Raw genomic sequence first — 23,455 nt, forward strand, 5'->3', positions numbered from 1 at the left:
AGGTCTAGCGTGAAGTAGTGCAAAGGGCTGCCAGCAGCCAGGCTGCAAAGTAGAAGAGGAGTAAGTGAGAAGCCTGTCTCTGCCTACGGCCACACCACCCTGAACACGCCTGATCTCGGAAGCTAAGCAGGGTTGGGCCTGGTTAGTACTTGGATGGGAGACCGCCTGGGAATACCAGGTGCTGTAGGCTTTTGCTTTTCCTCACTTCCACCAGCAGGGGTCACTCTCCTCTATGCCATTTTTACATTCACTTTTTACACTGCACACTTGCTTCTTTTACATTCGCTTTCTCTCTTGCACTCTTTAGGCCTTGCAAAATCCTAGTATTCTCAGTCTTACCGCTATCACTCTTAGCAGCCGCAGCGGGCGTGGTGGCCACCAGCGTTGTGGCTTTTTACTTTTAATAATAGCAGGCTTCATTTCCATAGTATCTGGGCCTCCCGCCGGGCTGGAAGCCATAGCTAGTAACCTGCAGACCAATTTACAGGGCAACACAGGCTGAACATCTTTGCAGACAACGCGCCCTAAGAAAAGAGAAGCTGACTGAAAAGCAGCTTCGCTTCCAGGCACGGGCAACCATCTCAACTTCTTCCTTAGCCGACTACTGGACAATGGGCTCTGGTCCAGCTTGCTCTTTCTTTCACCCCCGGGATGGTTTCTTAGCCCTGCGCAGACCTTGCGCCCAGCCCTTTTGAAAGAGGGCGGCTGCGGCCTGTGACTGGTTGCTGAACAACACCTGTGGGTATAAGGGCCGCCCCCCAGCTCTTGCACTGCTCCTGTTGGAGTATGAAGTTCCCTTAAGAGAAGGCAAAAAGTGAAGAAGAAGGTCTAGCGTGAAGTAGTGCAAAGAGCTGCCAGCAGCCAGGCTGCAAAGTAGAAGAGGAGTAAGTGAGAAGACTGTCTCAGCCTATGGCCACACCACCCTGAACATGCCTGATCTCGGAAGCTAAGCAGGGTCGGGCCTGGTTAGTACTTGGATGGGAGACCGCCTGGGAATACCAGGTGCTGTAGGCTTTTGCTTTTCCTCACTTCCACCAGCAGGGGTCACTCTCCTCTATGCCATTTTTACATTCACTTTTTACACTGCACACTTGCTTCTTTTACATTCGCTTTCTCTCTTGCACTCTTTAGGCCTTGCAAAATCCTAGTATTCTCAGTCTTACCGCTATCACTCTTAGCAGCCGCAGCGGGCGTGGTGGCCACCAGCGTTGTGGCTTTTTTCTTTTAATAATAGCAGGCTTCATTTCCATAGTATCTGGGCCTCCCGCCGGGCTGGAAGCCATAGCTAGTAACCTGCAGACCAATTTACAGGGCAACACAGGCTGAACATCTTTGCAGACAACGCGCCCTAAGAAAAGAGAAGCTGACTGAAAAGCAGCTTCGCTTCCAGGCACGGGCAACCATCTCAACTTCTTCCTTAGCCGACTACTGGACAATGGGCTCTGGTCCAGCTTGCTCTTTCTTTCACCCCCGGGATGGTTTCTTAGCCCTGCGCAGACCTTGCGCCCAGCCCTTTTGAAAGAGGGCGGCTGCGGCCTGTGACTGGTTGCTGAACAACACCTGTGGGTATAAGGGCCGCCCCCAGCTCTTGCACTGCTCCTGTTGGAGTATGAAGTTCCCTTAAGAGAAGGCAAAAAGTGAAGAAAAAGGTCTAGCGTGAAGTAGTGCAAAGGGCTGCCAGCAGCCAGGCTGCAAAGTAGAAGAGGAGTAAGTGAGAAGCCTGTCTCTGCCTACGGCCACACCACCCTGAACACGCCCGATCTCGTCTGATCTCGGAAGCTAAGCAGGGTCGGGCCTGGTTAGTACTTGGATGGGAGACCGCCTGGGAATACCAGGTGCTGTAGGCTTTTGCTTTTCCTCACTTCCACCAGCAGGGGTCACTCTCCTCTATGCCATTTTTACATTCACTTTTTACACTGCACACTTGCTTCTTTTACATTCGCTTTCTCTCTTGCACTCTTTAGGCCTTGCAAAATCCTAGTATTCTCAGTCTTACCGCTATCACTCTTAGCAGCCGCAGCGGGCGTGGTGGCCACCAGCGTTGTGGCTTTTTACTTTTAATAATAGCAGGCTTCATTTCCATAGTATCTGGGCCTCCCGCCGGGCTGGAAGCCATAGCTAGTAACCTGCAGACCAATTTACAGGGCAACACAGGCTGAACATCTTTGCAGACAACGTGCCCTAAGAAAAGAGAAGCTGACTGAAAAGCAGCTTCGCTTCCAGGCACGGGCAACCATCTCAACTTTTTCCTTAGCCGACTCCTGGACAATGGGCTCTGGTCCAGCTTGCTCTTTCTTTCACCCCCGGGATGGTTTCTTAGCCCTGCGCAGACCTTGCGCCCAGCCCTTTTGAAAGAGGGCGGCTGCGGCCTGTGACTGGTTGCTGAACAACACCTGTGGGTATAAGGGCCGCCCCCAGCTCTTGCACTGCTCCTGTTGGAGTATGAAGTTCCCTTAAGAGAAGGCAAAAAGTGAAGAAAAAGGTCTAGCGTGAAGTAGTGCAAAGGGCTGCCAGCAGCCAGGCTGCAAAGTAGAAGAGGAGTAAGTGAGAAGCCTGTCTCTGCCTACGGCCACACCACCCTGAACACGCCCGATCTCGTCTGATCTTGGAAGCTAAGCAGGGTCGGGCCTGGTTAGTACTTGGATGGGAGACCGCCTGGGAATACCAGGTGCTGTAGGCTTTTGCTTTTCCTCACTTCCACCAGCAGGGGTCACTCTCCTCTATGCCATTTTTACATTCACTTTTTACACTGCACACTTGCTTCTTTTACATTCGCTTTCTCTCTTGCACTCTTTAGGCCTTGCAAAATCCTAGTATTCTCAGTCTTACCGCTATCACTCTTAGCAGCCGCAGCGGGCGTGGTGGCCACCAGCGTTGTGGCTTTTTTCTTTTAATAATAGCAGGCTTCATTTCCATAGTATCTGGGCCTCCCGCCGGGCTGGAAGCCATAGCTAGTAACCTGCAGACCAATTTACAGGGCAACACAGGCTGAACATCTTTGCAGACAACGCGCCCTAAGAAAAGAGAAGCTGACTGAAAAGCAGCTTTGCTTCCAGGCACGGGCAACCATCTCAACTTCTTCCTTAGCCGACTACTGGACAATGGGCTCTGGTCCAGCTTGCTCTTTCTTTCACCCCCGGGATGGTTTCTTAGCCCTGCGCAGACCTTGCGCCCAGCCCTTTTGAAAGAGGGCGGCTGCGGCCTGTGACTGGTTGCTGAACAACACCTGTGGGTATAAGGGCCGCCCCCCAGCTCTTGCACTGCTCCTGTTGGAGTATGAAGTTCCCTTAAGAGAAGGCAAAAAGTGAAGAAGAAGGTCTAGCGTGAAGTAGTGCAAAGAGCTGCCAGCAGCCAGGCTGCAAAGTAGAAGAGGAGTAAGTGAGAAGCCTGTCTCTGCCTACGGCCACACCACCCTGAACACGCCCGATCTCGTCTGATCTCGGAAGCTAAGCAGGGTCGGGCCTGGTTAGTGCTTGGATGGGAGACCGCCTGGGAATACCAGGTGCTGTAGGCTTTTGCTTTTCCTCACTTCCACCAGCAGGGGTCACTCTCCTCTATGCCATTTTTACATTCACTTTTTACACTGCACACTTGCTTCTTTTACATTCGCTTTCTCTCTTGCACTCTTTAGGCCTTGCAAAATCCTAGTATTCTCAGTCTTACCGCTATCACTCTTAGCAGCCGCAGCGGGCGTGGTGGCCACCAGCGTTGTGGCTTTTTTCTTTTAATAATAGCAGGCTTCATTTCCATAGTATCTGGGCCTCCCGCCGGGCTGGAAGCCATAGCTAGTAACCTGCAGACCAATTTACAGGGCAACACAGGCTGAACATCTTTGCAGACAACGCGCCCTAAGAAAAGAGAAGCTGACTGAAAAGCAGCTTCGCTTCCAGGCACGGGCAACCATCTCAACTTCTTCCTTAGCCGACTACTGGACAATGGGCTCTGGTCCAGCTTGCTCTTTCTTTCACCCCCGGGATGGTTTCTTAGCCCTGCGCAGACCTTGCGCCCAGCCCTTTTGAAAGAGGGCGGCTGCGGCCTGTGACTGGTTGCTGAACAACACCTGTGGGTATAAGGGCCGCCCCCCAGCTCTTGCACTGCTCCTGTTGGAGTATGAAGTTCCCTTAAGAGAAGGCAAAAAGTGAAGAAGAAGGTCTAGCGTGAAGTAGTGCAAAGAGCTGCCAGCAGCCAGGCTGCAAAGTAGAAGAGGAGTAAGTGAGAAATTTGTCTCCGCCTACGGCCACACCACCCTGAACACGCCCGATCTCGTCTGATCTCGGAAGCTAAGCAGGGTCGGGCCTGGTTAGTACTTGGATGGGAGACCGCCTGGGAATACCAGGTGCTGTAGGCTTTTGCTTTTCCTCACTTCCACCAGCAGGGGTCACTCTCCTCTATGCCATTTTTACATTCACTTTTTACACTGCACACTTGCTTCTTTTACATTCGCTTTCTCTCTTGCACTCTTTAGGCCTTGCAAAATCCTAGTATTCTCAGTCTTACCGCTATCACTCTTAGCAGCCGCAGCGGGCGTGGTGGCCACCGGCGTTGTGGCTTTTTTCTTTTAATAATAGCAGGCTTCATTTCCATAGTATCTGGGCCTCCCGCCGGGCTGGAAGCCATAGCTAGTAACCTGCAGACCAATTTACAGGGCAACACAGGCTGAACATCTTTGCAGACAACGTGCCCTAAGAAAAGAGAAGCTGACTGAAAAGCAGCTTCGCTTCCAGGCACGGGCAACCATCTCAACTTCTTCCTTAGCCGACTCCTGGACAATGGGCTCTGGTCCAGCTTGCTCTTTCTTTCACCCCCGGGATGGTTTCTTAGCCCTGCGCAGACCTTGCGCCCAGCCCTTTTGAAAGAGGGCGGCTGCGGCCTGTGACTAGTTGCTGAACAACACCTGTGGGTATAAGGGCCGCCCCCCAGCTCTTGCACTGCTCCTGTTGGATTATGAAGTTCCCTTAAGAGAAGGCAAAAAGTGAAGAAGAAGGTCTAGCGTGAAGTAGTGCAAAGAGCTGCCAGCAGCCAGGCTGCAAAGTAGAAGAGGAGTAAGTGAGAAGCCTGTCTCTGCCTACGGCCACACCACCCTGAACACGCCCGATCTCGTCTGATCTCGGAAGCTAAGCAGGGTCGGGCCTGGTTAGTACTTGGATGGGAGACCGCCTGGGAATACCAGGTGCTGTAGGCTTTTGCTTTTCCTCACTTCCACCAGCAGGGGTCACTCTCCTCTATGCCATTTTTACATTCACTTTTTACACTGCACACTTGCTTCTTTTACATTCGCTTTCTCTCTTGCACTCTTTAGGCCTTGCAAAATCCTAGTATTCTCAGTCTTACCGCTATCACTCTTAGCAGCCGCAGCGGGCGTGGTGGCCACCAGCGTTGTGGCTTTTTACTTTTAATAATAGCAGGCTTCATTTCCATAGTATCTGGGCCTCCCGCCGGGCTGGAAGCCATAGCTAGTAACCTGCAGACCAATTTACAGGGCAACACAGGCTGAACATCTTTGCAGACAACGTGCCCTAAGAAAAGAGAAGCTGACTGAAAAGCAGCTTCGCTTCCAGGCACGGGCAACCATCTCAACTTTTTCCTTAGCCGACTCCTGGACAATGGGCTCTGGTCCAGCTTGCTCTTTCTTTCACCCCCGGGATGGTTTCTTAGCCCTGCGCAGACCTTGCGCCCAGCCCTTTTGAAAGAGGGCGGCTGCGGCCTGTGACTGGTTGCTGAACAACACCTGTGGGTATAAGGGCCGCCCCCAGCTCTTGCACTGCTCCTGTTGGAGTATGAAGTTCCCTTAAGAGAAGGCAAAAAGTGAAGAAAAAGGTCTAGCGTGAAGTAGTGCAAAGAGCTGCCAGCAGCCAGGCTGCAAAGTAGAAGAGGAGTAAGTGAGAAGCTTGTCTCCGCCTACGGCCACACCACCCTGAACACGCCCGATCTCGTCTGATCTCGGAAGCTAAGCAGGGTCGGGCCTGGTTAGTACTTGGATGGGAGACCGCCTGGGAATACCAGGTGCTGTAGGCTTTTGCTTTTCCTCACTTCCACCAGCAGGGGTCACTCTCCTCTATGCCATTTTTACATTCACTTTTTACACTGCACACTTGCTTCTTTTACATTCGCTTTCTCTCTTGCACTCTTTAGGCCTTGCAAAATCCTAGTATTCTCAGTCTTACCGCTATCACTCTTAGCAGCCGCAGCGGGCGTGGTGGCCACCAGCGTTGTGGCTTTTTACTTTTAATAATAGCAGGCTTCATTTCCATAGTATCTGGGCCTCCCGCCGGGCTGGAAGCCATAGCTAGTAACCTGCAGACCAATTTACAGGGCAACACAGGCTGAACATCTTTGCAGACAACGTGCCCTAAGAAAAGAGAAGCTGACTGAAAAGCAGCTTCGCTTCCAGGCACGGGCAACCATCTCAACTTCTTCCTTAGCCGACTCCTGGACAATGGGCTCTGGTCCAGCTTGCTCTTTCTTTCACCCCCGGGATGGTTTCTTAGCCCTGCGCAGACCTTGCGCCCAGCCCTTTTGAAAGAGGGCGGCTGCGGCCTGTGACTAGTTGCTGAACAACACCTGTGGGTATAAGGGCCGCCCCCCAGCTCTTGCACTGCTCCTGTTGGATTATGAAGTTCCCTTAAGAGAAGGCAAAAAGTGAAGAAGAAGGTCTAGCGTGAAGTAGTGCAAAGAGCTGCCAGCAGCCAGGCTGCAAAGTAGAAGAGGAGTAAGTGAGAAGCCTGTCTCTGCCTACGGCCACACCACCCTGAACACGCCCGATCTCGTCTGATCTCGGAAGCTAAGCAGGGTCGGTCCTGGTTAGTACTTGGATGGGAGACCGCCTGGGAATACCAGGTGCTGTAGGCTTTTGCTTTTCCTCACTTCCACCAGCAGGGGTCACTCTCCTCTATGCCATTTTTACATTCACTTTTTACACTGCACACTTGCTTCTTTTACATTCGCTTTCTCTCTTGCACTCTTTAGGCCTTGCAAAATCCTAGTATTCTCAGTCTTACCGCTATCACTCTTAGCAGCCGCAGCGGGCGTGGTGGCCACCAGCGTTGTGGCTTTTTACTTTTAATAATAGCAGGCTTCATTTCCATAGTATCTGGGCCTCCCGCCGGGCTGGAAGCCATAGCTAGTAACCTGCAGACCAATTTACAGGGCAACACAGGCTGAACATCTTTGCAGACAACATGCCCTAAGAAAAGAGAAGCTGACTGAAAAGCAGCTTCGCTTCCAGGCACGGGCAACCATCTCAACTTTTTCCTTAGCCGACTCCTGGACAATGGGCTCTGGTCCAGCTTGCTCTTTCTTTCACCCCCGGGATGGTTTCTTAGCCCTGCGCAGACCTTGCGCCCAGCCCTTTTGAAAGAGGGCGGCTGCGGCCTGTGACTGGTTGCTGAACAACACCTGTGGGTATAAGGGCCGCCCCCAGCTCTTGCACTGCTCCTGTTGGAGTATGAAGTTCCCTTAAGAGAAGGCAAAAAGTGAAGAAAAAGGTCTAGCGTGAAGTAGTGCAAAGAGCTGCCAGCAGCCAGGCTGCAAAGTAGAAGAGGAGTAAGTGAGAAGCTTGTCTCCGCCTACGGCCACACCACCCTGAACACGCCCGATCTCGTCTGATCTCGGAAGCTAAGCAGGGTCGGGCCTGGTTAGTACTTGGATGGGAGACCGCCTGGGAATACCAGGTGCTGTAGGCTTTTGCTTTTCCTCACTTCCACCAGCAGGGGTCACTCTCCTCTATGCCATTTTTACATTCACTTTTTACACTGCACACTTGCTTCTTTTACATTCGCTTTCTCTCTTGCACTCTTTAGGCCTTGCAAAATCCTAGTATTCTCAGTCTTACCGCTATCACTCTTAGCAGCCGCAGCGGGCGTGGTGGCCACCAGCGTTGTGGCTTTTTACTTTTAATAATAGCAGGCTTCATTTCCATAGTATCTGGGCCTCCCGCCGGGCTGGAAGCCATAGCTAGTAACCTGCAGACCAATTTACAGGGCAACACAGGCTGAACATCTTTGCAGACAACGTGCCCTAAGAAAAGAGAAGCTGACTGAAAAGCAGCTTCGCTTCCAGGCACGGGCAACCATCTCAACTTCTTCCTTAGCCGACTCCTGGACAATGGGCTCTGGTCCAGCTTGCTCTTTCTTTCACCCCCGGGATGGTTTCTTAGCCCTGCGCAGACCTTGCGCCCAGCCCTTTTGAAAGAGGGCGGCTGCGGCCTGTGACTGGTTGCTGAACAACACCTGTGGGTATAAGGGCCGCCCCCAGCTCTTGCACTGCTCCTGTTGGAGTATGAAGTTCCCTTAAGAGAAGGCAAAAAGTGAAGAAGAAGGTCTAGCGTGAAGTAGTGCAAAGAGCTGCCAGCAGCCAGGCTGCAAAGTAGAAGAGGAGTAAGTGAGAAGCCTGTCTCTGCCTACGGCCACTCCACCCTGAACACGCCCGATCTCGTCTGATCTCGGAAGCTAAGCAGGGTCGGGCCTGGTTAGTACTTGGATGGGAGACCGCCTGGGAATACCAGGTGCTGTAGGCTTTTGCTTTTCCTCACTTCCACCAGCAGGGGTCACTCTCCTCTATGCCATTTTTACATTCACTTTTTACACTGCACACTTGCTTCTTTTACATTCGCTTTCTCTCTTGCACTCTTTAGGCCTTGCAAAATCCTAGTATTCTCAGTCTTACCGCTATCACTCTTAGCAGCCGCAGCGGGCGTGGTGGCCACCAGCGTTGTGGCTTTTTACTTTTAATAATAGCAGGCTTCATTTCCATAGTATCTGGGCCTCCCGCCGGGCTGGAAGCCATAGCTAGTAACCTGCAGACCAATTTACAGGGCAACACAGGCTGAACATCTTTGCAGACAACGTGCCCTAAGAAAAGAGAAGCTGACTGAAAAGCAGCTTCGCTTCCAGGCACGGGCAACCATCTCAACTTTTTCCTTAGCCGACTCCTGGACAATGGGCTCTGGTCCAGCTTGCTCTTTCTTTCACCCCCGGGATGGTTTCTTAGCCCTGCGCAGACCTTGCGCCCAGCCCTTTTGAAAGAGGGCGGCTGCGGCCTGTGACTGGTTGCTGAACAACACCTGTGGGTATAAGGGCCGCCCCCAGCTCTTGCACTGCTCCTGTTGGAGTATGAAGTTCCCTTAAGAGAAGGCAAAAAGTGAAGAAAAAGGTCTAGCGTGAAGTAGTGCAAAGAGCTGCCAGCAGCCAGGCTGCAAAGTAGAAGAGGAGTAAGTGAGAAGCTTGTCTCCGCCTACGGCCACACCACCCTGAACACGCCCGATCTCGTCTGATCTCGGAAGCTAAGCAGGGTCGGGCCTGGTTAGTACTTGGATGGGAGACCGCCTGGGAATACCAGGTGCTGTAGGCTTTTGCTTTTCCTCACTTCCACCAGCAGGGGTCACTCTCCTCTATGCCATTTTTACATTCACTTTTTACACTGCACACTTGCTTCTTTTACATTCGCTTTCTCTCTTGCACTCTTTAGGCCTTGCAAAATCCTAGTATTCTCAGTCTTACCGCTATCACTCTTAGCAGCCGCAGCGGGCGTGGTGGCCACCAGCGTTGTGGCTTTTTACTTTTAATAATAGCAGGCTTCATTTCCATAGTATCTGGGCCTCCCGCCGGGCTGGAAGCCATAGCTAGTAACCTGCAGACCAATTTACAGGGCAACACAGGCTGAACATCTTTGCAGACAACGTGCCCTAAGAAAAGAGAAGCTGACTGAAAAGCAGCTTCGCTTCCAGGCACGGGCAACCATCTCAACTTCTTCCTTAGCCGACTCCTGGACAATGGGCTCTGGTCCAGCTTGCTCTTTCTTTCACCCCCGGGATGGTTTCTTAGCCCTGCGCAGACCTTGCGCCCAGCCCTTTTGAAAGAGGGCGGCTGCGGCCTGTGACTAGTTGCTGAACAACACCTGTGGGTATAAGGGCCGCCCCCCAGCTCTTGCACTGCTCCTGTTGGATTATGAAGTTCCCTTAAGAGAAGGCAAAAAGTGAAGAAGAAGGTCTAGCGTGAAGTAGTGCAAAGAGCTGCCAGCAGCCAGGCTGCAAAGTAGAAGAGGAGTAAGTGAGAAGCCTGTCTCTGCCTACGGCCACACCACCCTGAACACGCCCGATCTCGTCTGATCTCGGAAGCTAAGCAGGGTCGGTCCTGGTTAGTACTTGGATGGGAGACCGCCTGGGAATACCAGGTGCTGTAGGCTTTTGCTTTTCCTCACTTCCACCAGCAGGGGTCACTCTCCTCTATGCCATTTTTACATTCACTTTTTACACTGCACACTTGCTTCTTTTACATTCGCTTTCTCTCTTGCACTCTTTAGGCCTTGCAAAATCCTAGTATTCTCAGTCTTACCGCTATCACTCTTAGCAGCCGCAGCGGGCGTGGTGGCCACCAGCGTTGTGGCTTTTTACTTTTAATAATAGCAGGCTTCATTTCCATAGTATCTGGGCCTCCCGCCGGGCTGGAAGCCATAGCTAGTAACCTGCAGACCAATTTACAGGGCAACACAGGCTGAACATCTTTGCAGACAACATGCCCTAAGAAAAGAGAAGCTGACTGAAAAGCAGCTTCGCTTCCAGGCACGGGCAACCATCTCAACTTTTTCCTTAGCCGACTCCTGGACAATGGGCTCTGGTCCAGCTTGCTCTTTCTTTCACCCCCGGGATGGTTTCTTAGCCCTGCGCAGACCTTGCGCCCAGCCCTTTTGAAAGAGGGCGGCTGCGGCCTGTGACTGGTTGCTGAACAACACCTGTGGGTATAAGGGCCGCCCCCAGCTCTTGCACTGCTCCTGTTGGAGTATGAAGTTCCCTTAAGAGAAGGCAAAAAGTGAAGAAAAAGGTCTAGCGTGAAGTAGTGCAAAGAGCTGCCAGCAGCCAGGCTGCAAAGTAGAAGAGGAGTAAGTGAGAAGCTTGTCTCCGCCTACGGCCACACCACCCTGAACACGCCCGATCTCGTCTGATCTCGGAAGCTAAGCAGGGTCGGGCCTGGTTAGTACTTGGATGGGAGACCGCCTGGGAATACCAGGTGCTGTAGGCTTTTGCTTTTCCTCACTTCCACCAGCAGGGGTCACTCTCCTCTATGCCATTTTTACATTCACTTTTTACACTGCACACTTGCTTCTTTTACATTCGCTTTCTCTCTTGCACTCTTTAGGCCTTGCAAAATCCTAGTATTCTCAGTCTTACCGCTATCACTCTTAGCAGCCGCAGCGGGCGTGGTGGCCACCAGCGTTGTGGCTTTTTACTTTTAATAATAGCAGGCTTCATTTCCATAGTATCTGGGCCTCCCGCCGGGCTGGAAGCCATAGCTAGTAACCTGCAGACCAATTTACAGGGCAACACAGGCTGAACATCTTTGCAGACAACGTGCCCTAAGAAAAGAGAAGCTGACTGAAAAGCAGCTTCGCTTCCAGGCACGGGCAACCATCTCAACTTCTTCCTTAGCCGACTCCTGGACAATGGGCTCTGGTCCAGCTTGCTCTTTCTTTCACCCCCGGGATGGTTTCTTAGCCCTGCGCAGACCTTGCGCCCAGCCCTTTTGAAAGAGGGCGGCTGCGGCCTGTGACTGGTTGCTGAACAACACCTGTGGGTATAAGGGCCGCCCCCAGCTCTTGCACTGCTCCTGTTGGAGTATGAAGTTCCCTTAAGAGAAGGCAAAAAGTGAAGAAGAAGGTCTAGCGTGAAGTAGTGCAAAGAGCTGCCAGCAGCCAGGCTGCAAAGTAGAAGAGGAGTAAGTGAGAAGCCTGTCTCTGCCTACGGCCACTCCACCCTGAACACGCCCGATCTCGTCTGATCTCGGAAGCTAAGCAGGGTCGGGCCTGGTTAGTACTTGGATGGGAGACCGCCTGGGAATACCAGGTGCTGTAGGCTTTTGCTTTTCCTCACTTCCACCAGCAGGGGTCACTCTCCTCTATGCCATTTTTACATTCACTTTTTACACTGCACACTTGCTTCTTTTACATTCGCTTTCTCTCTTGCACTCTTTAGGCCTTGCAAAATCCTAGTATTCTCAGTCTTACCGCTATCACTCTTAGCAGCCGCAGCGGGCGTGGTGGCCACCAGCGTTGTGGCTTTTTACTTTTAATAATAGCAGGCTTCATTTCCATAGTATCTGGGCCTCCCGCCGGGCTGGAAGCCATAGCTAGTAACCTGCAGACCAATTTACAGGGCAACACAGGCTGAACATCTTTGCAGACAACGTGCCCTAAGAAAAGAGAAGCTGACTGAAAAGCAGCTTCGCTTCCAGGCACGGGCAACCATCTCAACTTCTTCCTTAGCCGACTCCTGGACAATGGGCTCTGGTCCAGCTTGCTCTTTCTTTCACCCCCGGGATGGTTTCTTAGCCCTGCGCAGACCTTGCGCCCAGCCCTTTTGAAAGAGGGCGGCTGCGGCCTGTGACTGGTTGCTGAACAACACCTGTGGGTATAAGGGCCGCCCCCAGCTCTTGCACTGCTCCTGTTGGAGTATGAAGTTCCCTTAAGAGAAGGCAAAAAGTGAAGAAAAAGGTCTAGCGTGAAGTAGTGCAAAGGGCTGCCAGCAGCCAGGCTGCAAAGTAGAAGAGGAGTAAGTGAGAAGCCTGTCTCTGCCTACAGCCACACCACCCTGAACACGCCCGATCTCGTCTGATCTCGGAAGCTAAGCAGGGTCGGGCCTGGTTAGTACTTGGATGGGAGACCGCCTGGGAATACCAGGTGCTGTAGGCTTTTGCTTTTCCTCACTTCCACCAGCAGGGGTCACTCTCCTCTATGCCATTTTTACATTCACTTTTTACACTGCACACTTGCTTCTTTTACATTCGCTTTCTCTCTTGCACTCTTTAGGCCTTGCAAAATCCTAGTATTCTCAGTCTTACCGCTATCACTCTTAGCAGCCGCAGCGGGCGTGGTGGCCACCAGCGTTGTGGCTTTTTACTTTTAATAATAGCAGGCTTCATTTCCATAGTATCTGGGCCTCCCGCCGGGCTGGAAGCCATAGCTAGTAACCTGCAGACCAATTTACAGGGCAACACAGGCTGAACATCTTTGCAGACAACGCGCCCTAAGAAAAGAGAAGCTGACTGAAAAGCAGCTTCGCTTCCAGGCACGGGCAACCATCTCAACTTCTTCCTTAGCCGACTCCTGGACAATGGGCTCTGGTCCAGCTTGCTCTTTCTTTCACCCCCGGGATGGTTTCTTAGCCCTGCGCAGACCTTGCGCCCAGCCCTTTTGAAAGAGGGCGGCTGCGGCCTGTGACTGGTTGCTGAACAACACCTGTGGGTATAAGGGCCGCCCCCAGCTCTTGCACTGCTCCTGTTGGAGTATGAAGTTCCCTTAAGAGAAGGCAAAAAGTGAAGAAAAAGGTCTAGCGTGAAGTAGTGCAAAGAGCTGCCAGCAGCCAGGCTGCAAAGTAGAAGAGGAGTAAGTGAGAAGTTTGTCTCCGCCTACGGCCACACCACCCTGAACACGCCTGATCTCGTCTGATCTCGGAAGCTAAGCAGGGTCGGGCCTGGTTAGTACTTGGATGGGAGACCGCCTGGGAATACCAGGTGCTGTAGGCTTTTGCTTTTCCTCACTTCCACCAGCAGGGGTCACTCTCCTCTATGCCATTTTTACATTCACTTTTTACACTGCACACTTGCTTCTTTTACATTCGCTTTCTCTCTTGCACTCTTTAGGCCTTGCAAAATCCTAGTATTCTCAGTCTTACCGCTATCACTCTTAGCAGCCGCAGCGGGCGTGGTGGCCACCGGCGTTGTGGCTTTTTTCTTTTAATAATAGCAGGCTTCATTTCCATAGTATCTGGGCCTCCCGCCGGGCTGGAAGCCATAGCTAGTAACCTGCAGACCAATTTACAGGGCAACACAGGCTGAACATCTTTGCAGACAACGCGCCCTAAGAAAAGAGAAGCTGACTGAAAAGCAGCTTCGCTTCCAGGCACGGGCAACCATCTCAACTTCTTCCTTAGCCGACTACTGGACAATGGGCTCTGGTCCAGCTTGCTCTTTCTTTCACCCCCGGGATGGTTTCTTAGCCCTGCGCAGACCTTGCGCCCAGCCCTTTTGAAAGAGGGCGGCTGCGGCCTGTGACTGGTTGCTGAACAACACCTGTGGGTATAAGGGCCGCCCCCAGCTCTTGCACTGCTCCTGTTGGAGTATGAAGTTCCCTTAAGAGAAGGCAAAAAGTGAAGAAAAAGGTCTAGCATGAAGTAGTGCAAAGGGCTGCCAGCAGCCAGGCTGCAAAGTAGAAGAGGAGTAAGTGAGAAGCCTGTCTCTGCTTACGGCCACACCACCCTGAACACGCCCGATCTCGTCTGATCTCGGAAGCTAAGCAGGGTCGGGCCTGGTTAGTACGTGCATGGGAGACCGCCTGGGAATACCAGGTGCTGTAGGCTTTTGCTTTTCCTCACTTCCACCAGCAGGGGTCACTCTCCTCTATGCCATTTTTACATTCACTTTTTACACTGCACACTTGCTTCTTTTACATTCGCTTTCTCTCTTGCACTCTTTAGGCCTTGCAAAATCCTAGTATTCTCAGTCTTACCGCTATCACTCTTAGCAGCCGCAGCGGGCGTGGTGGCCACCAGCGTTGTGGCTTTTTACTTTTAATAATAGCAGGCTTCATTTCCATAGTATCTGGGCCTCCCGCCGGGCTGGAAGCCATAGCTAGTAACCTGCAGACCAATTTACAGGGCAACACAGGCTGAACATCTTTGCAGACAACGCGCCCTAAGAAAAGAGAAGCTGACTGAAAAGCAGCTTCGCTTCCAGGCACGGGCAACCATCTCAACTTCTTCCTTAGCCGACTACTGGACAATGGGCTCTGGTCCAGCTTGCTCTTTCTTTCACCCCCGGGATGGTTTCTTAGCCCTGCGCAGACCTTGCGCCCAGCCCTTTTGAAAGAGGGCGGCTGCGGCCTGTGACTGGTTGCTGAACAACACCTGTGGGTATAAGGGCCGCCCCCCAGCTCTTGCACTGCTCCTGTTGGAGTATGAAGTTCCCTTAAGAGAAGGCAAAAAGTGAAGAAGAAGGTCTAGCGTGAAGTAGTGCAAAGAGCTGCCAGCAGCCAGGCTGCAAAGTAGAAGAGGAGTAAGTGAGAAGCCTGTCTCTGCCTACGGCCACACCACCCTGAAAACGCCCGATCTCGGAAGCTAAGCAGGGTCGGGCCTGGTTAGTACTTGGATGGGAGACCGCCTGGGAATACCAGGTGCTGTAGGCTTTTGCTTTTCCTCACTTCCACCAGCAGGGGTCACTCTCCTCTATGCCATTTTTACATTCACTTTTTACACTGCACACTTGCTTCTTTTACATTCGCTTTCTCTCTTGCACTCTTTAGGCCTTGCAAAATCCTAGTATTCTCAGTCTTACCGCTATCACTCTTAGCAGCCGCAGCGGGCGTGGTGGCCACCAGCGTTGTGGCTTTTTTCTTTTAATAATAGCAGGCTTCATTTCCATAGTATCTGGGCCTCCCGCCGGGCTGGAAGCCATAGCTAGTAACCTGCAGACCAATTTACAGGGCAACACAGGCTGAACATCTTTGCAGACAACGCGCCCTAAGAAAAGAGAAGCTGACTGAAAAGCAGCTTCGCTTCCAGGCACGGGCAACCATCTCAACTTCTTCCTTAGCCGACTACTGGACAATGGGCTCTGGTCCAGCTTGCTCTTTCTTTCACCCCCGGGATGGTTTCTTAGCCCTGCGCAGACCTTGCGCCCAGCCCTTTTGAAAGAGGGCGGCTGCGGCCTGTGACTGGTTGCTGAACAACACCTGTGGGTATAAGGGCCGCCCCCCAGCTCTTGCACTGCTCCTGTTGGAGTATGAAGTTCCCTTAAGAGAAGGCAAAAAGTGAAGAAGAAGGTCTAGCGTGAAGTAGTGCAAAGAGCTGCCAGCAGCCAGGCTGCAAAGTAGAAGAGGAGTAAGTGAGAAGCCTGTCTCTGCCTACGGCCACACCACCCTGAACACGCCCGATCTCGTCTGATCTCGGAAGCTAAGCAGGGTCAGGCCTGGTTAGTACTTGGATGGGAGACCGCCTGGGAATACCAGGTGCTGTAGGCTTTTGCTTTTCCTCACTTCCACCAGCAGGGGTCACTCTCCTCTATGCCATTTTTACATTCACTTTTTACACTGCACACTTGCTTCTTTTACATTCGCTTTCTCTCTTGCACTCTTTAGGCCTTGCAAAATCCTAGTATTCTCAGTCTTACCGCTATCACTCTTAGCAGCCGCAGCGGGCGTGGTGGCCACCAGCGTTGTGGCTTTTTACTTTTAATAATAGCAGGCTTCATTTCCATAGTATCTGGGCCTCCCGCCGGGCTGGAAGCCATAGCTAGTAACCTGCAGACCAATTTACAGGGCAAACACAGGCTGAACATCTTTGCAGACAACGTGCCCTAAGAAAAGAGAAGCTGACTGAAAAGCAGCTTCGCTTCAGGCACGGGCAACCATCTCAACTTCTTCCTTAGCCGACTCCTGGACAATGGGCTCTGGTCCAGCTTGCTCTTTCTTTCACCCCCGGGATGGTTTCTTAGCCCTGCGCAGACCTTGCGCCCAGCCCTTTTGAAAGAGGGCGGCTGCGGCCTGTGACTGGTTGCTGAACAACACCTGTGGGTATAAGGGCCGCCCCCAGCTCTTGCACTGCTCCTGTTGGAGTATGAAGTTCCCTTAAGAGAAGGCAAAAAGTGAAGAAAAAGGTCTAGCGTGAAGTAGTGCAAAGGGGCTGCCAGCAGCCAGGCTGCAAAGTAGAAGAGGAGTAAGTGAGAAGCCTGTCTCTGCCTACGGCCACACCACCCTGAACACGCCCGATCTCGTCTGATCTCGGAAGCTAAGCAGGGTCGGGCCTGGTTAGTACTTGGATGGGAGACCGCCTGGGAATACCAGGTGCTGTAGGCTTTTGCTTTTCCTCACTTCCACCAGCAGGGGTCACTCTCCTCTATGCCATTTTTACATTCACTTTTTACACTGCACACTTGCTTCTTTTACATTCGCTTTCTCTCTTGCACTCTTTAGGCCTTGCAAAATCCTAGTATTCTCAGTCTTACCGCTATCACTCTTAGCAGCCGCAGCGGGCGTGGTGGCCACCAGCGTTGTGGCTTTTTACTTTTAATAATAGCAGGCTTCATTTCCATAGTATCTGGGCCTCCCGCCGGGCTGGAAGCCATAGCTAGTAACCTGCAGACCAATTTACAGGGCAACACAGGCTGAACATCTTTGCAAACAACGTGCCCTAAGAAAAGAGAAGCTGACTGAAAAGCAGCTTCGCTTCCAGGCACGGGCAACCATCTCAACTTCTTCCTTAGCCGACTCCTGGACAATGGGCTCTGGTCCAGCTTGCTCTTTCTTTCACCCCCGGGATGGTTTCTTAGCCCTGCGCAGACCTTGCGCCCAGCCCTTTTGAAAGAGGGCGGCTGCGGCCTGTGACTAGTTGCTGAACAACACCTGTGGGTATAAGGGCCGCCCCCAGCTCTTGCACTGCTCCTGTTGGAGTATGAAGTTCCCTTAAGAGAAGGCAAAAAGTGAAGAAAAAGGTCTAGCGTGAAGTAGTGCAAAGGGCTGCCAGCAGCCAGGCTGCAAAGTAGAAGAGGAGTAAGTGAGAAGCCTGTCTCTGCCTACGGCCACACCACCCTGAACACGCCCGATCTCATCTGATCTCGGAAGCTAAGCAGGGTCGGGCCTGGTTAGTACTTGGATGGGAGACCGCCTGGGAATACCAGGTGCTGTAGGCTTTTGCTTTTCCTCACTTCCACCAGCAGGGGTCACTCTCCTCTATGCCATTTTTACATTCACTTTTTACACTGCACACTTGCTTCTTTTACATTCGCTTTCTCTCTTGCACTCTTTAGGCCTTGCAAAATCCTAGTATTCTCAGTCTTACCGCTATCACTCTTAGCAGCCGCAGCGGGCGTGGTGGCCACCAGCGTTGTGGCTTTTTACTTTTAATAATAGCAGGCTTCATTTCCATAGTATCTGGGCCTCCCGCCGGGCTGGAAGCCATAGCTAGTAACCTGCAGACCAATTTACAGGGCAACACAGGCTGAACATCTTTGCAGACAACGCGCCCTAAGAAAAGAGAAGCTGACTGAAAAGCAGCTTCGCTTCCAGGCACGGGCAACCATCTCAACTTCTTCCTTAGCCGACTCCTGGACAATGGGCTCTGGTCCAGCTTGCTCTTTCTTTCACCCCCGGGATGGTTTCTTAGCCCTGCGCAGACCTTGCGCCCAGCCCTTTTGAAAGAGGGCGGCTGCGGCCTGTGACTGGTTGCTGAACAACACCTGTGGGTATAAGGGCCGCCCCCAGCTCTTGCACTGCTCCTGTTGGAGTATGAAGTTCCCTTAAGAGAAGGCAAAAAGTGAAGAAGAAGGTCTAGCGTGAAGTAGTGCAAAGAGCTGCCAGCAGCCAGGCTGCAAAGTAGAAGAGGAGTAAGTGAGAAGCCTGTCTCTGCCTACGGCCACACCACCCTGAACACGCCCGATCTCGTCTGATCTCGGAAGCTAAGCAGGGTCGGGCCTGGTTAGTACTTGGATGGGAGACCGCCTGGGAATACCAGGTGCTGTAGGCTTTTGCTTTTCCTCACTTCCACCAGCAGGGGTCACTCTCCTCTATGCCATTTTTACATTCACTTTTTACACTGCACACTTGCTTCTTTTACATTCGCTTTCTCTCTTGCACTCTTTAGGCCTTGCAAAATCCTAGTATTCTCAGTCTTACCGCTATCACTCTTAGCAGCCGCAGCGGGCGTGGTGGCCACCAGCGTTGTGGCTTTTTACTTTTAATAATAGCAGGCTTCATTTCCATAGTATCTGGGCCTCCCGCCGGGCTGGAAGCCATAGCTAGTAACCTGCAGACCAATTTACAGGGCAACACAGGCTGAACATCTTTGCAGACAACGTGCCCTAAGAAAAGAGAAGCTGACTGAAAAGCAGCTTCGCTTCCAGGCACGGGCAACCATCTCAACTTCTTCCTTAGCCGACTCCTGGACAATGGGCTCTGGTCCAGCTTGCTCTTTCTTTCACCCCCGGGATGGTTTCTTAGCCCTGCGCAGACCTTGCGCCCAGCCCTTTTGAAAGAGGGCGGCTGCGGCCTGTGACTGGTTGCTGAACAACACCTGTGGGTATAAGGGCCGCCCCCAGCTCTTGCACTGCTCCTGTTGGAGTATGAAGTTCCCTTAAGAGAAGGCAAAAAGTGAAGAAAAAGGTCTAGCGTGAAGTAGTGCAAAGGGCTGCCAGCAGCCAGGCTGCAAAGTAGAAGAGGAGTAAGTGAGAAGCCTGTCTCTGCCTACGGCCACACCACCCTGAACACGCCCGATCTCGTCTGATCTCGGAAGCTAAGCAGGGTCGGGCCTGGTTAGTACTTGGATGGGAGACCGCCTGGGAATACCAGGTGCTGTAGGCTTTTGCTTTTCCTCACTTCCACCAGCAGGGGTCACTCTCCTCTATGCCATTTTTACATTCACTTTTTACACTGCACACTTGCTTCTTTTACATTCGCTTTCTCTCTTGCACTCTTTAGGCCTTGCAAAATCCTAGTATTCTCAGTCTTACCGCTATCACTCTTAGCAGCCGCAGCGGGCGTGGTGGCCACCAGCGTTGTGGCTTTTTACTTTTAATAATAGCAGGCTTCATTTCCATAGTATCTGGGCCTCCCGCCGGGCTGGAAGCCATAGCTAGTAACCTGCAGACCAATTTACAGGGCAACACAGGCTGAACATCTTTGCAGACAACGTGCCCTAAGAAAAGAGAAGCTGACTGAAAAGCAGCTTCGCTTCCAGGCACGGGCAACCATCTCAACTTCTTCCTTAGCCGACTCCTGGACAATGGGCTCTGGTCCAGCTTGCTCTTTCTTTCACCCCCGGGATGGTTTCTTAGCCCTGCGCAGACCTTGCGCCCAGCCCTTTTGAAAGAGGGCGGCTGCGGCCTGTGACTGGTTGCTGAACAACACCTGTGGGTATAAGGGCCGCCCCCAGCTCTTGCACTGCTCCTGTTGGAGTATGAAGTTCCCTTAAGAGAAGGCAAAAAGTGAAGAAAAAGGTCTAGCGTGAAGTAGTGCAAAGAGCTGCCAGCAGCCAGGCTGCAAAGTAGAAGAGGAGTAAGTGAGAAGCTTGTCTCTGCCTACGGCCACACCACCCTCAACACGCCCGATCTCGTCTGATCTTGGAAGCTAAGCAGGGTCGGGCCTGGTTAGTACTTGGATGGGAGACCGCCTGGGAATACCAGGTGCTGTAGGCTTTTGCTTTTCCTCACTTCCACCAGCAGGGGTCACTCTCCTCTATGCCATTTTTACATTCACTTTTTACACTGCACACTTGCTTCTTTTACATTCGCTTTCTCTCTTGCACTCTTTAGGCCTTGCAAAATCCTAGTATTCTCAGTCTTACCGCTATCAGTCTTAGCAGCCGCAGCGGGCGTGGTGGCCACCAGCGTTGTGGCTTTTTACTTTTAATAATAGCAGGCTTCATTTCCATAGTATCTGGGCCTCCCGCCGGGCTGGAAGCCATAGCTAGTAACCTGCAGACCAATTTACAGGGCAACACAGGCTGAACATCTTTGCAGACAACGTGCCCTAAGAAAAGAGAAGCTGACTGAAAAGCAGCTTCGCTTCCAGGCACGGGCAACCATCTCAACTTCTTCCTTAGCCGACTCCTGGACAATGGGCTCTGGTCCAGCTTGCTCTTTCTTTCACCCCCGGGATGGTTTCTTAGCCCTGCGCAGACCTTGCGCCCAGCCCTTTTGAAAGAGGGCGGCTGCGGCCTGTGACTGGTTGCTGAACAACACCTGTGGGTATAAGGGCCGCCCCCAGCTCTTGCACTGCTCCTGTTGGAGTATGAAGTTCCCTTAAGAGAAGGCAAAAAGTGAAGAAAAAGGTCTAGCGTGAAGTAGTGCAAAGAGCTGCCAGCAGCCAGGCTGCAAAGTAGAAGAGGAGTAAGTGAGAAATTTGTCTCCGCCTACGGCCACACCACCCTGAACACGCCCGATCTCGTCTGATCTCGGAAGCTAAGCAGGGTCGGGCCTGGTTAGTACTTGGATGGGAGACCGCCTGGGAATACCAGGTGCTGTAGGCTTTTGCTTTTCCTCACTTCCACCAGCAGGGGTCACTCTCCTCTATGCCATTTTTACATTCACTTTTTACACTGCACACTTGCTTCTTTTACATTCGCTTTCTCTCTTGCACTCTTTAGGCCTTGCAAAATCCTAGTATTCTCAGTCTTACCGCTATCACTCTTAGCAGCCGCAGCGGGCGTGGTGGCCACCAGCGTTGTGGCTTTTTACTTTTAATAATAGCAGGCTTCATTTACATAGTATCTGGGCCTCCCGCCGGGCTGGAAGCCATAGCTAGTAACCTGCAGACCAATTTACAGGGCAACACAGGCTGAACATCTTTGCAGACAACGCGCCCTAAGAAAAGAGAAGCTGACTGAAAAGCAGCTTCGCTTCCAGGCACGGGCAACCATCTCAACTTCTTCCTTAGCCGACTACTGGACAATGGGCTCTGGTCCAGCTTGCTCTTTCTTTCACCCCCGGGATGGTTTCTTAGCCCTGCGCAGACCTTGCGCCCAGCCCTTTTGAAAGAGGGCGGCTGCGGCCTGTGACTGGTTGCTGAACAACACCTGTGGGTATAAGGGCCGCCCCCAGCTCTTGCACTGCTCCTGTTGGAGTATGAAGTTCCCTTAAGAGAAGGCAAAAAGTGAAGAAAAAGGTCTAGCGTGAAGTAGTGCAAAGGGCTGCCAGCAGCCAGGCTGCAAAGTAGAAGAGGAGTAAGTGAGAAGCCTGTCTCTGCCTACGGCCACACCACCCTGAACACGCCTGATCTCGGAAGCTAAGCAGGGTTGGGCCTGGTTAGTACTTGGATGGGAGACCGCCTGGGAATACCAGGTGCTGTAGGCTTTTGCTTTTCCTCACTTCCACCAGCAGGGGTCACTCTCCTCTATGCCATTTTTACATTCACTTTTTACACTGCACACTTGCTTCTTTTACATTCGCTTTCTCTCTTGCACTCTTTAGGCCTTGCAAAATCCTAGTATTCTCAGTCTTACCGCTATCACTCTTAGCAGCCGCAGCGGGCGTGGTGGCCACCAGCGTTGTGGCTTTTTACTTTTAATAATAGCAGGCTTCATTTCCATAGTATCTGGGCCTCCCGCCGGGCTGGAAGCCATAGCTAGTAACCTGCAGACCAATTTACAGGGCAACACAGGCTGAACATCTTTGCAGACAACGCGCCCTAAGAAAAGAGAAGCTGACTGAAAAGCAGCTTCGCTTCCAGGCACGGGCAACCATCTCAACTTCTTCCTTAGCCGACTCCTGGACAATGGGCTCTGGTCCAGCTTTCTCTTTCTTTCACCCCCGGGATGGTTTCTTAGCCCTGCGCAGACCTTGCGCCCAGCCCTTTTGAAAGAGGGCGGCTGCGGCCTGTGACTGGTTGCTGAACAACACCTGTGGGTATAAGGGCCGCCCCCAGCTCTTGCACTGCTCCTGTTGGAGTATGAAGTTCCCTTAAGAGAAGGTAAAAAGTGAAGAAAAAGGTCTAGCGTGAAGTAGTGCAAAGGGCTGCCAGCAGCCAGGCTGCAAAGTAGAAGAGGAGTAAGTGAGAAGCCTGTCTCTGCCTACGGCCACACCACCCTGAACACGCCCGATCTCGTCTGATCTCGGAAGCTAAGCAGGGTCGGGCCTGGTTAGTACTTGGATGGGAGAACGCCTGGGAATACCAGGTGCTGTAGGCTTTTGCTTTTCCTCACTTCCACCAGCAGGGGTCACTCTCCTCTATGCCATTTTTACATTCACTTTTTACACTGCACACTTGCTTCTTTTACATTCGCTTTCTCTCTTGCACTCTTTAGGCCTTGCAAAATCCTAGTATTCTCAGTCTTACCGCTATCACTCTTAGCAGCCGCAGCGGGCGTGGTGGCCACCAGCGTTGTGGCTTTTTTCTTTTAATAATAGCAGGCTTCATTTCCATAGTATCTGGGCCTCCCGCCGGGCTGGAAGCCATAGCTAGTAACCTGCAGACCAATTTACAGGGCAACACAGGCTGAACATCTTTGCAGACAACGCGCCCTAAGAAAAGAGAAGCTGACTGAAAAGCAGCTTCGCTTCCAGGCACGGGCAACCATCTCAACTTCTTCCTTAGCCGACTACTGGACAATGGGCTCTGGTCCAGCTTGCTCTTTCTTTCACCCCCGGGATGGTTTCTTAGCCCTGCGCAGACCTTGCGCCCAGCCCTTTTGAAAGAGGGCGGCTGCGGCCTGTGACTGGTTGCTGAACAACACCTGTGGGTATAAGGGCCGCCCCCCAGCTCTTGCACTGCTCCTGTTGGAGTATGAAGTTCCCTTAAGAGAAGGCAAAAAGTGAAGAAGAAGGTCTAGCGTGAAGTAGTGCAAAGAGCTGCCAGCAGCCAGGCTGCAAAGTAGAAGAGGAGTAAGTGAGAAGCCTGTCTCTGCCTACGGCCACACCACCCTGAACACGCCCGATCTCGTCTGATCTCGGAAGCTAAGCAGGGTCCGGCCTGGTTAGTACTT

The 23,455-nt window shown here is 52.2% G+C and overlaps 25 non-coding genes and 4 pseudogenes across 25 annotated transcripts in view; all 29 read left to right on the forward strand.

The window, feature by feature from the left end:
• Positions 1-81: 81 nt before the first annotated feature.
• On the forward strand, positions 82-190 carry LOC142190349 (5S ribosomal RNA; annotated as a pseudogene).
• Positions 191-905: 715 nt separating this feature from the next.
• LOC142190491 (5S ribosomal RNA) lies at positions 906-1,014 on the forward strand (annotated as a pseudogene).
• Positions 1,015-1,728: 714 nt separating this feature from the next.
• Positions 1,729-1,847, forward strand: LOC142191145 (5S ribosomal RNA). Its single transcript, XR_012714755.1, has one exon. It is a non-coding gene; the product is annotated as a 5S ribosomal RNA (ribosomal RNA).
• A 714-nt stretch (positions 1,848-2,561) lies between these two features.
• LOC142189880 (5S ribosomal RNA) lies at positions 2,562-2,680 on the forward strand. The gene has a single exon (XR_012713829.1). It is a non-coding gene; the product is annotated as a 5S ribosomal RNA (ribosomal RNA).
• Positions 2,681-3,395: 715 nt separating this feature from the next.
• On the forward strand, positions 3,396-3,514 carry LOC142190014 (5S ribosomal RNA). Its single transcript, XR_012713954.1, has one exon. It is a non-coding gene; the product is annotated as a 5S ribosomal RNA (ribosomal RNA).
• A 715-nt stretch (positions 3,515-4,229) lies between these two features.
• On the forward strand, positions 4,230-4,348 carry LOC142191146 (5S ribosomal RNA). Its single transcript, XR_012714756.1, has one exon. It is a non-coding gene; the product is annotated as a 5S ribosomal RNA (ribosomal RNA).
• A 715-nt stretch (positions 4,349-5,063) lies between these two features.
• Positions 5,064-5,182, forward strand: LOC142191147 (5S ribosomal RNA). Its single transcript, XR_012714757.1, has one exon. It is a non-coding gene; the product is annotated as a 5S ribosomal RNA (ribosomal RNA).
• Positions 5,183-5,896: 714 nt separating this feature from the next.
• On the forward strand, positions 5,897-6,015 carry LOC142191148 (5S ribosomal RNA). The gene has a single exon (XR_012714758.1). It is a non-coding gene; the product is annotated as a 5S ribosomal RNA (ribosomal RNA).
• A 715-nt stretch (positions 6,016-6,730) lies between these two features.
• Positions 6,731-6,849, forward strand: LOC142189928 (5S ribosomal RNA). The gene has a single exon (XR_012713874.1). It is a non-coding gene; the product is annotated as a 5S ribosomal RNA (ribosomal RNA).
• A 714-nt stretch (positions 6,850-7,563) lies between these two features.
• LOC142191150 (5S ribosomal RNA) lies at positions 7,564-7,682 on the forward strand. Its single transcript, XR_012714760.1, has one exon. It is a non-coding gene; the product is annotated as a 5S ribosomal RNA (ribosomal RNA).
• A 714-nt stretch (positions 7,683-8,396) lies between these two features.
• LOC142189805 (5S ribosomal RNA) lies at positions 8,397-8,515 on the forward strand. Its single transcript, XR_012713758.1, has one exon. It is a non-coding gene; the product is annotated as a 5S ribosomal RNA (ribosomal RNA).
• Positions 8,516-9,229: 714 nt separating this feature from the next.
• On the forward strand, positions 9,230-9,348 carry LOC142191152 (5S ribosomal RNA). Its single transcript, XR_012714761.1, has one exon. It is a non-coding gene; the product is annotated as a 5S ribosomal RNA (ribosomal RNA).
• A 715-nt stretch (positions 9,349-10,063) lies between these two features.
• LOC142189930 (5S ribosomal RNA) lies at positions 10,064-10,182 on the forward strand. Its single transcript, XR_012713876.1, has one exon. It is a non-coding gene; the product is annotated as a 5S ribosomal RNA (ribosomal RNA).
• Positions 10,183-10,896: 714 nt separating this feature from the next.
• LOC142191153 (5S ribosomal RNA) lies at positions 10,897-11,015 on the forward strand. The gene has a single exon (XR_012714762.1). It is a non-coding gene; the product is annotated as a 5S ribosomal RNA (ribosomal RNA).
• Positions 11,016-11,729: 714 nt separating this feature from the next.
• LOC142189806 (5S ribosomal RNA) lies at positions 11,730-11,848 on the forward strand. The gene has a single exon (XR_012713759.1). It is a non-coding gene; the product is annotated as a 5S ribosomal RNA (ribosomal RNA).
• Positions 11,849-12,562: 714 nt separating this feature from the next.
• On the forward strand, positions 12,563-12,681 carry LOC142189720 (5S ribosomal RNA). The gene has a single exon (XR_012713677.1). It is a non-coding gene; the product is annotated as a 5S ribosomal RNA (ribosomal RNA).
• A 714-nt stretch (positions 12,682-13,395) lies between these two features.
• On the forward strand, positions 13,396-13,514 carry LOC142189787 (5S ribosomal RNA). Its single transcript, XR_012713741.1, has one exon. It is a non-coding gene; the product is annotated as a 5S ribosomal RNA (ribosomal RNA).
• A 714-nt stretch (positions 13,515-14,228) lies between these two features.
• On the forward strand, positions 14,229-14,347 carry LOC142190187 (5S ribosomal RNA). The gene has a single exon (XR_012714115.1). It is a non-coding gene; the product is annotated as a 5S ribosomal RNA (ribosomal RNA).
• A 715-nt stretch (positions 14,348-15,062) lies between these two features.
• LOC142190308 (5S ribosomal RNA) lies at positions 15,063-15,171 on the forward strand (annotated as a pseudogene).
• Positions 15,172-15,886: 715 nt separating this feature from the next.
• On the forward strand, positions 15,887-16,005 carry LOC142189987 (5S ribosomal RNA). The gene has a single exon (XR_012713928.1). It is a non-coding gene; the product is annotated as a 5S ribosomal RNA (ribosomal RNA).
• Positions 16,006-16,720: 715 nt separating this feature from the next.
• LOC142191154 (5S ribosomal RNA) lies at positions 16,721-16,839 on the forward strand. Its single transcript, XR_012714763.1, has one exon. It is a non-coding gene; the product is annotated as a 5S ribosomal RNA (ribosomal RNA).
• Positions 16,840-17,553: 714 nt separating this feature from the next.
• Positions 17,554-17,672, forward strand: LOC142189936 (5S ribosomal RNA). The gene has a single exon (XR_012713881.1). It is a non-coding gene; the product is annotated as a 5S ribosomal RNA (ribosomal RNA).
• A 714-nt stretch (positions 17,673-18,386) lies between these two features.
• Positions 18,387-18,505, forward strand: LOC142191155 (5S ribosomal RNA). The gene has a single exon (XR_012714764.1). It is a non-coding gene; the product is annotated as a 5S ribosomal RNA (ribosomal RNA).
• Positions 18,506-19,219: 714 nt separating this feature from the next.
• On the forward strand, positions 19,220-19,338 carry LOC142191156 (5S ribosomal RNA). The gene has a single exon (XR_012714765.1). It is a non-coding gene; the product is annotated as a 5S ribosomal RNA (ribosomal RNA).
• A 714-nt stretch (positions 19,339-20,052) lies between these two features.
• On the forward strand, positions 20,053-20,171 carry LOC142190161 (5S ribosomal RNA). The gene has a single exon (XR_012714091.1). It is a non-coding gene; the product is annotated as a 5S ribosomal RNA (ribosomal RNA).
• Positions 20,172-20,885: 714 nt separating this feature from the next.
• Positions 20,886-21,004, forward strand: LOC142191157 (5S ribosomal RNA). The gene has a single exon (XR_012714766.1). It is a non-coding gene; the product is annotated as a 5S ribosomal RNA (ribosomal RNA).
• A 714-nt stretch (positions 21,005-21,718) lies between these two features.
• On the forward strand, positions 21,719-21,827 carry LOC142190350 (5S ribosomal RNA; annotated as a pseudogene).
• Positions 21,828-22,541: 714 nt separating this feature from the next.
• On the forward strand, positions 22,542-22,660 carry LOC142190109 (5S ribosomal RNA). Its single transcript, XR_012714041.1, has one exon. It is a non-coding gene; the product is annotated as a 5S ribosomal RNA (ribosomal RNA).
• A 715-nt stretch (positions 22,661-23,375) lies between these two features.
• Positions 23,376-23,455, forward strand: part of LOC142190222 (5S ribosomal RNA) — a 119-nt gene continuing 39 nt past the window's right edge. The window contains exon 1 of the ribosomal RNA XR_012714148.1: positions 23,376-23,455. This exon is cut by the window's right edge and continues 39 nt beyond it. This is a non-coding gene — a ribosomal RNA (5S ribosomal RNA).

Source organism: Leptodactylus fuscus, chromosome 1 (assembly GCF_031893055.1).
Source record: "Leptodactylus fuscus isolate aLepFus1 chromosome 1, aLepFus1.hap2, whole genome shotgun sequence".
Classification (NCBI taxonomy): Eukaryota; Metazoa; Chordata; class Amphibia; order Anura; family Leptodactylidae; genus Leptodactylus; species Leptodactylus fuscus.